Here is a 10,093-nt window from a genome sequence, read left to right as displayed (position 1 = left end):
TGAACACAATAAGCACCATGCGGACTTTTCTGCATGGGAGTAATGTCTTAAACTGTCTACGCTTAGATCGTTCCCTTGAAGACTAGTAGTAGTTTCCGAAGCACATCTGGAGGCATTCTGTAATCTGTGGACCTTCAGAGTGTTGATGAAACACAGAAATCGGATCGGCATTGAACACAATAAGCACCATGCGGACTTTTCTATATGAGAGTAATGTCTTAAACTGTTTACGCTTTGATCGTTAACTGGAAGACTAGTAGTAGTTTCCGAAGCACATCTGGATGCATTCTGTAATCTGTGGACCTTCACAGTGTTGATGAAACACAAAAATTGCATCGGCATTGAACACAATAAGCACCATTCGGACTTTTCTAAATGGGAGTAATGTCTTAAACTGTCTACGCTTTGATCGTACACTGGAAGACTAGTAGTAGTTTTCGAAGCACATCTGGAGGCATTCTGTAACCTGTGGACCTTCAGAGTGTTGATGAAACACAAAAATTGCATCGACATTGAACACAATAAGCACCATGCGAATTTTTCTCCATGGGAGTAATGTCTTAAACTGTCTACGCTTTGATCGTACACTGGAAGAATAGTAGTAGTTTCCGAAGCACATCTGGAAGCATTCTGTAATCTGTGGACCTTCAGAGTGTAGATGAAACACAAAAATTCCATCGGCATTGAACACAATAAGCACCATGCGGACTTTTCTCCATGGGAGTAATGTCTTAAACTGTCTACGCTTTGATCGTACACTGGAAGACTAGTAGTAGTTTCGGAAGCACATCTGGATGCATTCTGTAATCTGTGGACCTTCAGAGTGTTGATTAAACACAAAAATTGCATCGGCATTGAGCACAATAAGCACGATGCGGACTTTTCTACATGAGAGTAGTGTCTTAAACTGTCCAGGCTTTGATCGTTCACTGGAAGACTAGTAGTAGGTTCCGAAGCACATCTGGAGGCATTCTGTAATCTGTGGACCTTCAGAGTGTTGATGAAACACAGAAATCGGATCGGCATTGAACACAATAAGCACCATGCGGACTTTTCTGCATGGGAGTAATGTCTTAAACTGTCTACGCTTTGATCGTTCCCTTGAAGACTAGTAGTAGTTTCCGAAACACATCTGGAGGCATTCTGTAATATGTGGACCTTCAGAGTGTTGATGAAACACAAAAATTGCTTCGGCATTGAACACAATAAGCACCATGTGGACTTTTCTGCATGGGAGTAATGTCTTAAACTGTCTACGCTTTGATCGTTCCCTTGAAGACTAGTAGTATTTTCCGAAGCACATCTGGAGGCATTCTGTAATCTGTGGACCTTCACGGTGTTGATGAAACACAAAAATTGCATCGGCATTGAACACAATAAGCACCATTCGGACTTTTCTAAATGTGAGTATTGTCTTAAACTGTCTACGCTTTGATCGTACACTGGAAGACTAGTAGTAGTTTCCGAAGCACATCTGGAGGCATTCTGTAATCTGTGGACCTTCAGAGTGTTGATGAAACACAAAAATTGCATAGACATTGAACACAATAAGCTCCATGCGGACTTTTCTCCATGGGAGTAATGTCTTAAACTGTCTACGCTTTGATCGTACACTGGAAGACTAGTAGTAGTTTCAGAAGCACATCTGGAGGCATTCTGTAATCTGTGGACCTTCAGAGTGTTGATGAAACACAGAAATAGCATAGGCATTGAACACAATAAGCACCATGCGAATTTTTCTCCATGGGAGTAATGTCTTAAACTGTCTACGCTTTGATCGTTCCCTTGAAGACTAGTAGTATTTTCCGAAGCACATCTGGAAGCATTCTGTAATCTGTGGACCTTCAGAGTGTAGATGAAACACAAAAATTCCATCGGCATTGAACACAATGAGCACCATGCGGACTTTTCTCCATGGGAGTAATGTCTTAGACTGTCTACGCTTTGATCGTACACAGGAAGACTAGTAGTAGTTTCCGAAGCACATCTGGATGCATTCTGTAATCTGTGGACCTTCAGAGTGTTGATGAAACACAGAAATTGCATCGGCATTGAACACAATAAGCACCATGCGGAATTTTCTCTATCTGAGTAATGTCTTAAAACGTCTACGCTTTGATCGTACACTGGAAGACTAGTAGTAGTTTCCGAAGCACATCTGGAGGTATTCTGTAATCTGTGGACCCTTAGAGTGTTGATGAAACACAAAAATTGCATAGACATTGAACACAATAAGCACCATGCGCACTTTTCATCATGGGAGTAATGTCTTAAACTGTCTACGCTTTGATCGTACACTGGAAGACTAGTAGTAGTTTCCGAAGCACATCTGGAGGCATTCTGTAGTATGTGGACCTTCAGAGTGTTGATGAAAAACAAAAATTACATCGGCATTGAGCACAATAAGCACAATGCGGACTTTTCTACATGAGAGTAGTGTCTTAAACTGTCCAGGCTTTGATCGTTCACTGGAAGACTAGTAGTAGTTTCCGAAGCACATCTGGAGGCATTCTGTAATCTGTGGACCTTCAGAGTGTTGATGAAACACAGAAATCGGATCGGCATTGAACACATCAAGCACCATGCGGACTTTTCTGCATGGGAGTTATGTCTTAAACTGTCTACGCTTTGATCGTTCCCTTGAAGACTAGTAGTAGTTTCTGAAGTACATCTGGAGGCATTCTGTAAACTGTGGACCTTCACAGTGTTGATGAAACACAATAATTGCATCGGCATTGAACACAATAAGCACCATTCGGTCTTTTCTAAATGGGAGTAATGTCTTAAACTGTCTACGCTTTAATGGTACACTGGAAGACTAGTAGTAGTTTCCGAAGAACATCTGGAGGCATTCTGTAATCTGTGGACCTTCAGAGTGTAGATGAAACACAAAAATTCCATCGGCATTGAACACAATAAGCACCATGCGGACTTTTCTCCATGGGAGTAATGTCTTAGACTGTCTACGCTTTGATCGTACACTGGAAGACGAGTAGTAGTTTCCGAAGCACATCTGGAGGCATTCAGTAATATGTGGACCTTCAGAGTGTTGATGAAACACAAAAATTGCTTCGGCATTGAACACAAAAAGCACCATGCGGACTTTTCTAAATGGGAGTAATGTCTTAAACTGTCTTCGCTTTGATCGTACACTGGTAGACTAGTAGTAGTTTCCGAAGCACATCTGGAGGCATTCTGTAATCTCTGGACCTTCAGAGTGCTGATGAAACACAAAATTTGCGTCGACATTGAACACAATAAGCACCATGGGGATTTTTCTCCATGGGAGTAATGTCTTAAACTGTCTACGCTTTGATCGTAGACTGGAAGAATAGAAGTAGTTTCCGAAGCACATCTGGAAGCATTCTGTAATCTGTGGACCTTCAGAGTGTAGATGAAACACAAAAATTCAATCGGCATTGAACACAATAAGCACCATGCGGACTTTTCTCCATGGGAGTAATGTCTTAGACTGTCTACGCTTTGATCGTACACTGGATGACTAGTAGTAGTTTCCGAAGCACATCTGGAAGCATTCTGTAATCTGTGGACCTCCAGAGTGTTGATGAAACACAAAAATTGCATCGGCATTGAACACAATAAGCACCATGCGGAATTTTCTCTATCTGAGTAATGTCTTAAACTGTCTTTGCTTTGATCGTACACTGGAAGACTAGTAGTAGTTTCCGAAGCAAATCTGGAGGCATTCTGTAATCTGTGGACCTTCAGAGCGTTGATGAAACACAAAAATTGCATCGACATTGAACACAATAAGCACCATGCGCACTTTTCTTCATGGGAGTAATGTATTAAACTGTCTACGCTTTGATCGTATACTGGAAGACTAGTAGTAGTTTCCGAAACACTTCTGGAGGCAATCTGTAATATGTGGACCTTCAGAGTGTTGATGAAACACAAAAATTGCTTCGGCATTGAACACAATAAGCACCATGCGGACTTTTCTCCATGGGAGTAAAGTCTTAAACCGTCTACGTTTTGATCATACACTGGAAGACTAGTAGCAGTTTCCGAAGCACATCTGGAGACATTCTGTAATCTGTGGACCTTCAGAGTGTTGATGAAACCCCAAAATAGCATCGGCATTGAACACAATAAGCGCCATGCGGACTTATCTCCATGGGAGTAATGTCTTAAACTGTCTACGCTTTGATCGTACACTGGAAGACTAGTAGTAGTTTCGGAAGCACATCTGGATGCATTCTGTAATCTGTGGACCTTCAGAGTGTTGATTAAACACAAAAATTGCATCGGCATTGAGCACAATAAGCACGATGCGGACTTTTCTACATGAGAGTAGTGTCTTAAACTGTCCAGGCTTTGATCGTTCACTGGAAGACTAGTAGTAGTTCCCGAAGCACATCTGGAGGCATTCTGTAATCTGTGGACCTTCAGAGTGTTGATGAAACACAGAAATCGGATCGGCATTGAACACAATAAGCACCATGCGGACTTTTCTGCATGGGAGTAATGTCTTAAACTGTCTACGCTTTGATCGTTCCCTTGAAGACTAGTAGTAGTTTCCGAAGCACATCTGGAGGCAATCTGTAATCTGTGGACCTTCACAGAGTTGATGAAACACAAAAATTGCATCGGCATTGAACACAATAAGCACCATTCGGACTTTTCTAAATGGGAGTAATGTCTTAAACTGTCTACACTTTGATCGTACACTGGAAGACTAGTAGTAGTTTCCGAAACACATCTGGAGGCATTCTGTAATATGTGGACCTTCAGAGTGTTGATGAAACACAAAAATTGCTTCGGCATTGAACACAATAAGCACCATGCGGACTTTTCTCCATGGGAGTAAAGTCTTAAACTGTCTACGATTTTATCATACATACACTGGAAGACTAGTAGTAGTTTCCGAAGCACATCTGGAGGAATTCTGTAATCTGTGGACCTTCAGAGTGTTGATGAAACACAGAAATCGGATCGGCATTGAACACAATAAGCACCATTCGGACTTTTCTGCATGGGAGTAATGTCTTAAACTGTCTACGCTTTGATCGTTCCCTTGAAGACTAGTAGTAGTTTCCGAAGCACATCTGGAGGCATTCTGTAATCTAAGGACATTCAGAGTGTTGATGAAACACAAAAATTGCATCGACATTGAACACAATAAGCACCATGCGGACTATTCTCCATGGGAGTAATGTCTTATACTGTCTACGCTTTGATCGTACACTGGAAGACTAGTAGTAGTTTCCGAAGCACATCTGGAGGCATTCTGTAATCTGTGGACCTTCATAGTGTTGATGAAACACAGAAATTACATCGGCAATGAACACAATAAGCACCATGCGAATTTTTCGCCATGGGAGTAATGTCTTAAACAGTCTACGTTTTGATCATACATACACTGGAAGACTAGTAGTAGTTTCCGAAGCACATCTGGAGGCATTCTGTAATCTGTGGACCTTCAGAGTGTTGATGAAACACAGAAATCGGATCGGCAGTGAACACAATAAGCACCATGCTGACTTTTCTGCATGGGAGTAATGTCTTAAACTGTCTACGCTTTGATCGTTCCCTTGAAGACTAGTAGTAGTTTCCGAAGCACATCTGGAGGCATTCTGTAATCTGTGGACCTTCACAGTGTTGATGAAACACAAAAATTGCATCGGCATTGAACACAATAAGCACCATTCGGACTTTTCTAAATGGGAGTAATGTTTTAAACTGTCTACGTTTTTGATCGTACACTAGAAGACTAGAAGTAGTTTCCGAAGCACATCTGTAGGCATTCTGTAATCTGTGGACCTTCAGAGTGTTGATGAAACACAAAAATTGCATCGACATTGAACACAATAAGCACCATGCGGACTTTTCACCATGGGAGTAATGTCTTAAACTGTCTACGCTTTGATCGTACACTGGAAGACTAGTAGTAGTTTCCGAAGCACATCTGGAGGCATTCTGTAATCTGTGGACCTTCAAAGTGTTGATGAAACACAGAAATTGCATCGGCATTGAACACAAAAAGCACCATGCGAATTTTTCTCCATGGGAGTAATGTCTTAAACTGTCTACGCTTTGATCGTACACTGGAAGAATAGTAGTAGTTTCCGAAGAACATCTGGAAGCATTCTGTAAACTGTGGACCTTCAGAGTGTAGATGAAACACAAAAATTCCATCGGCATTGAACACAATAAGCACCATGCGCACTTTTCTCCATGGGAGTAATGTCTTAGACTGTCTACGCTTTGATCGTACACTGGAAGACTAGTAGTAGTTTCCGAAGCACATCTGGATGCATTCTGTAATCTGTGGACCTTCAGAGTGTTGATGAAACACAAAAATTGCATCGGCATTGAACACAATAAGCACCATGCGGAATTTTCTCTATCTGAGTAATGTCTTAAACTGTCTACGCTTTGATCGTACACTGGAAGACTAGTAGTAGTTTCCGAAGCACATCTGGAGGTATTCTGTAATCAGTGGACCTTCAGAGTGTTGATGAAACACAAAAATTGCATAGATATTGAACACAATAAGCACCATGCGCACTTTTCTTCATGGGAGTAATGTCTTAAACTGTCTACGCTTTTATCGTACACTGGAAGACTAGTAGTAGTTTCCGAAGCACATCTGGAGGCATTCTGTAATATGTGGACCTTCAGAGTGTTGATGAAACACAAAAATTGCATCGGCATTGAGCACAATAAGCACAATGCGGACTTTTCTAAATGAGAGTAGTGTCTTAAACTGTCCAGGCTTTGATCGTTCACTGGAAGACTAGTAGTACTTTCCGAAGCACATCTGGAGGCATTCTGTAATCTGTGGACCTTCAGAGTGATGATGAAACACAGAAATCGGATCGGCATTGAACACAATAAGCACCATGCGGACTTTTCTGCATGGGAGTTAGGTCTTAAACTGTCTACGCTTTGATCGTTCCCTTGAAGACTTGTAGTAGTTTCCGAAGTACATCTGGAGGCATTCTGTAAACTGTGGACCTTCACAGTGTTGATGAAACACAAAAATTGCATCGCATTGAACACAATAAGCACCATTCGGACTTCTCTAAATGGGAGTAATTTCTTAAACTGTCTACGCTTTGATGGTACACTGGAAGACTAGTAGTAGTTTCCGAAGCACATCTGGAGGCATTCTGTAATCTGTGGACCTTCAGAGTGTAGATGAAACACAATAATTCCATCGGCATTGAACACAATAAGCACCATGCGGACTTTTCTCCATGGGAGTAATGTCTTAGACTTTCTACGCTTTGATCGTACACTGGAAGACTAGTAGTAGTTTCCGAAGCACATCTGGATGCATTCTGTAATCTGTGGACCTTCAGAGTGTTGATGAAACACAAAAATTGCATCGGCATTGAACACAATAAGCACCATGCGGAATTTTCTCAATCTGAGTAATGTCTTAAACTGTCTACGCTTTGATCGTACACTGGCAGACTAGTAGTAGTTTCCGAAGCACATCTGGAAGCATTCTGTAATCTGTGGACCTTCAGTGTGTTGATGAAGCACAAAAATTGCATCGGCATTGAACACAATAAGCACCATGCGAACTTTTCTCCAAGGGAGTAATGTCTTAAACTGTCAACGCTTTGACCGTACACTGGAAGACTAGTAGTAGTTTCCGAAGCACATCTGGATGCATTCTGTAATCTGTGGACCTTCAGAGTGTTGATGAAACACAAAAATTGCATCGGCATTGAACACAATAAGCTCCATGCCGAATTTTCTCTATGGGAGCAATGTCTTAAACTGTCTACGCTTTGATCGTACACTGGAAGACTAGAAGTAGTTTCCGAAGCACACCTGAAAGCATTCTGTAATCTGTGGACCTTCAGAGTGTTGATGAAACACAAAAATTGCATCGGCATTGAACACAATAAGCACCATGCGGACTTTTCTAAAGGGAGTAATGTCTTAAACTGTCTACACTTTGATCGTTCCCTGGAAGACTAGTAGTAGTTTCCGAAGCACATCTTTAGGCGTTCTGAAGTCTGTGGACCTTCAGAGTGTTGATGAAACACAAAAATTGCATCGGCATTGAACACAATAAGCACCATGCGGAATTTTCTCAATCTGAGTAATGTCTTAAACTGTCTACGCTTTGATCGTACACTGGAAGACTAGTAGTAGTTTCCGAAGCACATCTGGAAGCATTCTGTAATCTGTGGACCTTCAGTGTGTTGATGAAGCACAAAAATTGCATCGGCATTGAACACAATAAGCACCATGCGAACTTTTCTCCAAGGGAGTAATGTCTTAAACTGTCAACGCTTTGATCGTACACTGGAAGACTACTAGTAGTGTCCGAAGCACATCTGGATGCATTCTGTAATCTGTGGACCTTCAGAGTGTTGATGAAACACAAAAATTGCATCGGCATTGAACACAATAAGCTCCATGCCGAATTTTCTCTATGGGAGTAATGTCTTAAACTGTCTACGCTTTGATCGTACACTGGAAGACTAGAAGTAGTTTCCGAAGCACACCTGAAAGCATTCTGTAGTCTGTGGACCTTCAGAGTGTTGATGAAACACAAAAATTGCATCGGCATTGAACACAATAAGCACCATGCGAACTTTCTAAAGGGTGTAATGTCTTAAACTGTCTACACTTTGATCGTTCCCTGGAAGACTATTAGTAGTTTCCGAAGCACATCTTTAGGCGTTTTGAAATCTGTGGACCTTCAGAGTGTTGATGAAACACAAAAATTGCATCGACATTGAACACAATAAGCACCATGCGGACTTTTCTGCATGAGAGTAATGTCTTAAACTGTCTACGCTTCGATCGTACACTGGAAGACTAGTAGTAGTTTCCGAAGCACATCTGGAGGCATTCTGTAATCTGTGGACCTTCTGAGTGTTGATGAAACACAAAGATTGCACCGACATTGAACACAATAAGCACCATGCGGACTTTTCTTCATGGGAGTAATGTCTTAAACTGTCTACACTTTGATCGTACACTGGAAGACTAGTGGTAGTTTCCGAAGCACATCTGGAGGCATTCTGTAATCTGTGGACCTTCAGAGTGTTGATGAAACACAAAAATTGCTTCGGCATTGAACACAATAAACACCATGTGGACTTTTTTTTATGGGAGTAATGTCTTAAACTGTCTACGCTTTGATCGTTCCCTTTAAGACTAGTAGTAGTTTCCGAAGCACATCTGGATGCATTCTGTAATCTGTGGACCTTCAGAGTGTTGATGAGACACAGAAATTGCATCGGCATTGAACACAATAAGCACCATGCGGACTTTTCTCCATGGGAGTAATGTCTTAAACTGTCTACGATTTGATCGTTCCCTGGAAGACTAGCAGTAGTTTCCGAAGCACATCTCTGGCATTCTGTAATCTGTGGACCTTTACAGTGTTGATGAAACACAGAAATTGCATCGGCATTGAACTCAATAAGCAACACGCGGACTTTTCAAAAGGTAGTAATGTCTTAAACTGTCTACACTTTGATCGTTCCCTGGAAATCTAGTAGTAGTTTCTGAAGCACATCTTTTAGGCGTTCTGAAATCTGTGGACCTTCAGAGTGTTGATGAAGTACAAAAATTGCATCGACATTGAACACAATAAGCACCATGCGGACTTTTCTGCATGAGAGTAATGTCTTAAACTGTCTACGCTTCGATCGTACACTGGAAGACTAGTAGTAGCTTCCGAAGCACATCTGGAGGCATTCTGTAATCTGTGGACCTTCAGAGTGTTGATGAAACACAAAAATTGCATCGACATTGATCACAATAAGCACCATGCGGACTTTTCTCCATGGGAGTAATGTCTTAAACTGTCTACACTTTGATCGTACACTGGAAGACTAGTAGTAGTTTCCGAAGCACATCTGGATGCATTCTGTAATCTATGGACCTTCAGAGTGTTGATGAAACACAGAATTTGCATCGGCATTGAACACAATAAGCACCATGCGGACTTTTCTCCATGGGAGTAATGTCTTAAACTGTCTACGCTTTGATCGTAGATTGGAAGAATAGAAGTAGTTTCCGAAGCACATCTGGAAGCATTCTGTAATCTGTGGACCTTCAGAGTGTAGATGAAACACAAAAATTCAATCGGCAT

The sequence above is a fragment of the Schistocerca gregaria genome, chromosome 10 (genome assembly GCF_023897955.1).
Source record: "Schistocerca gregaria isolate iqSchGreg1 chromosome 10, iqSchGreg1.2, whole genome shotgun sequence".
In the NCBI taxonomy this organism is placed as follows: domain Eukaryota; kingdom Metazoa; phylum Arthropoda; class Insecta; order Orthoptera; family Acrididae; genus Schistocerca; species Schistocerca gregaria.
Note: the sequence above shows the minus strand (reverse complement) of the source record.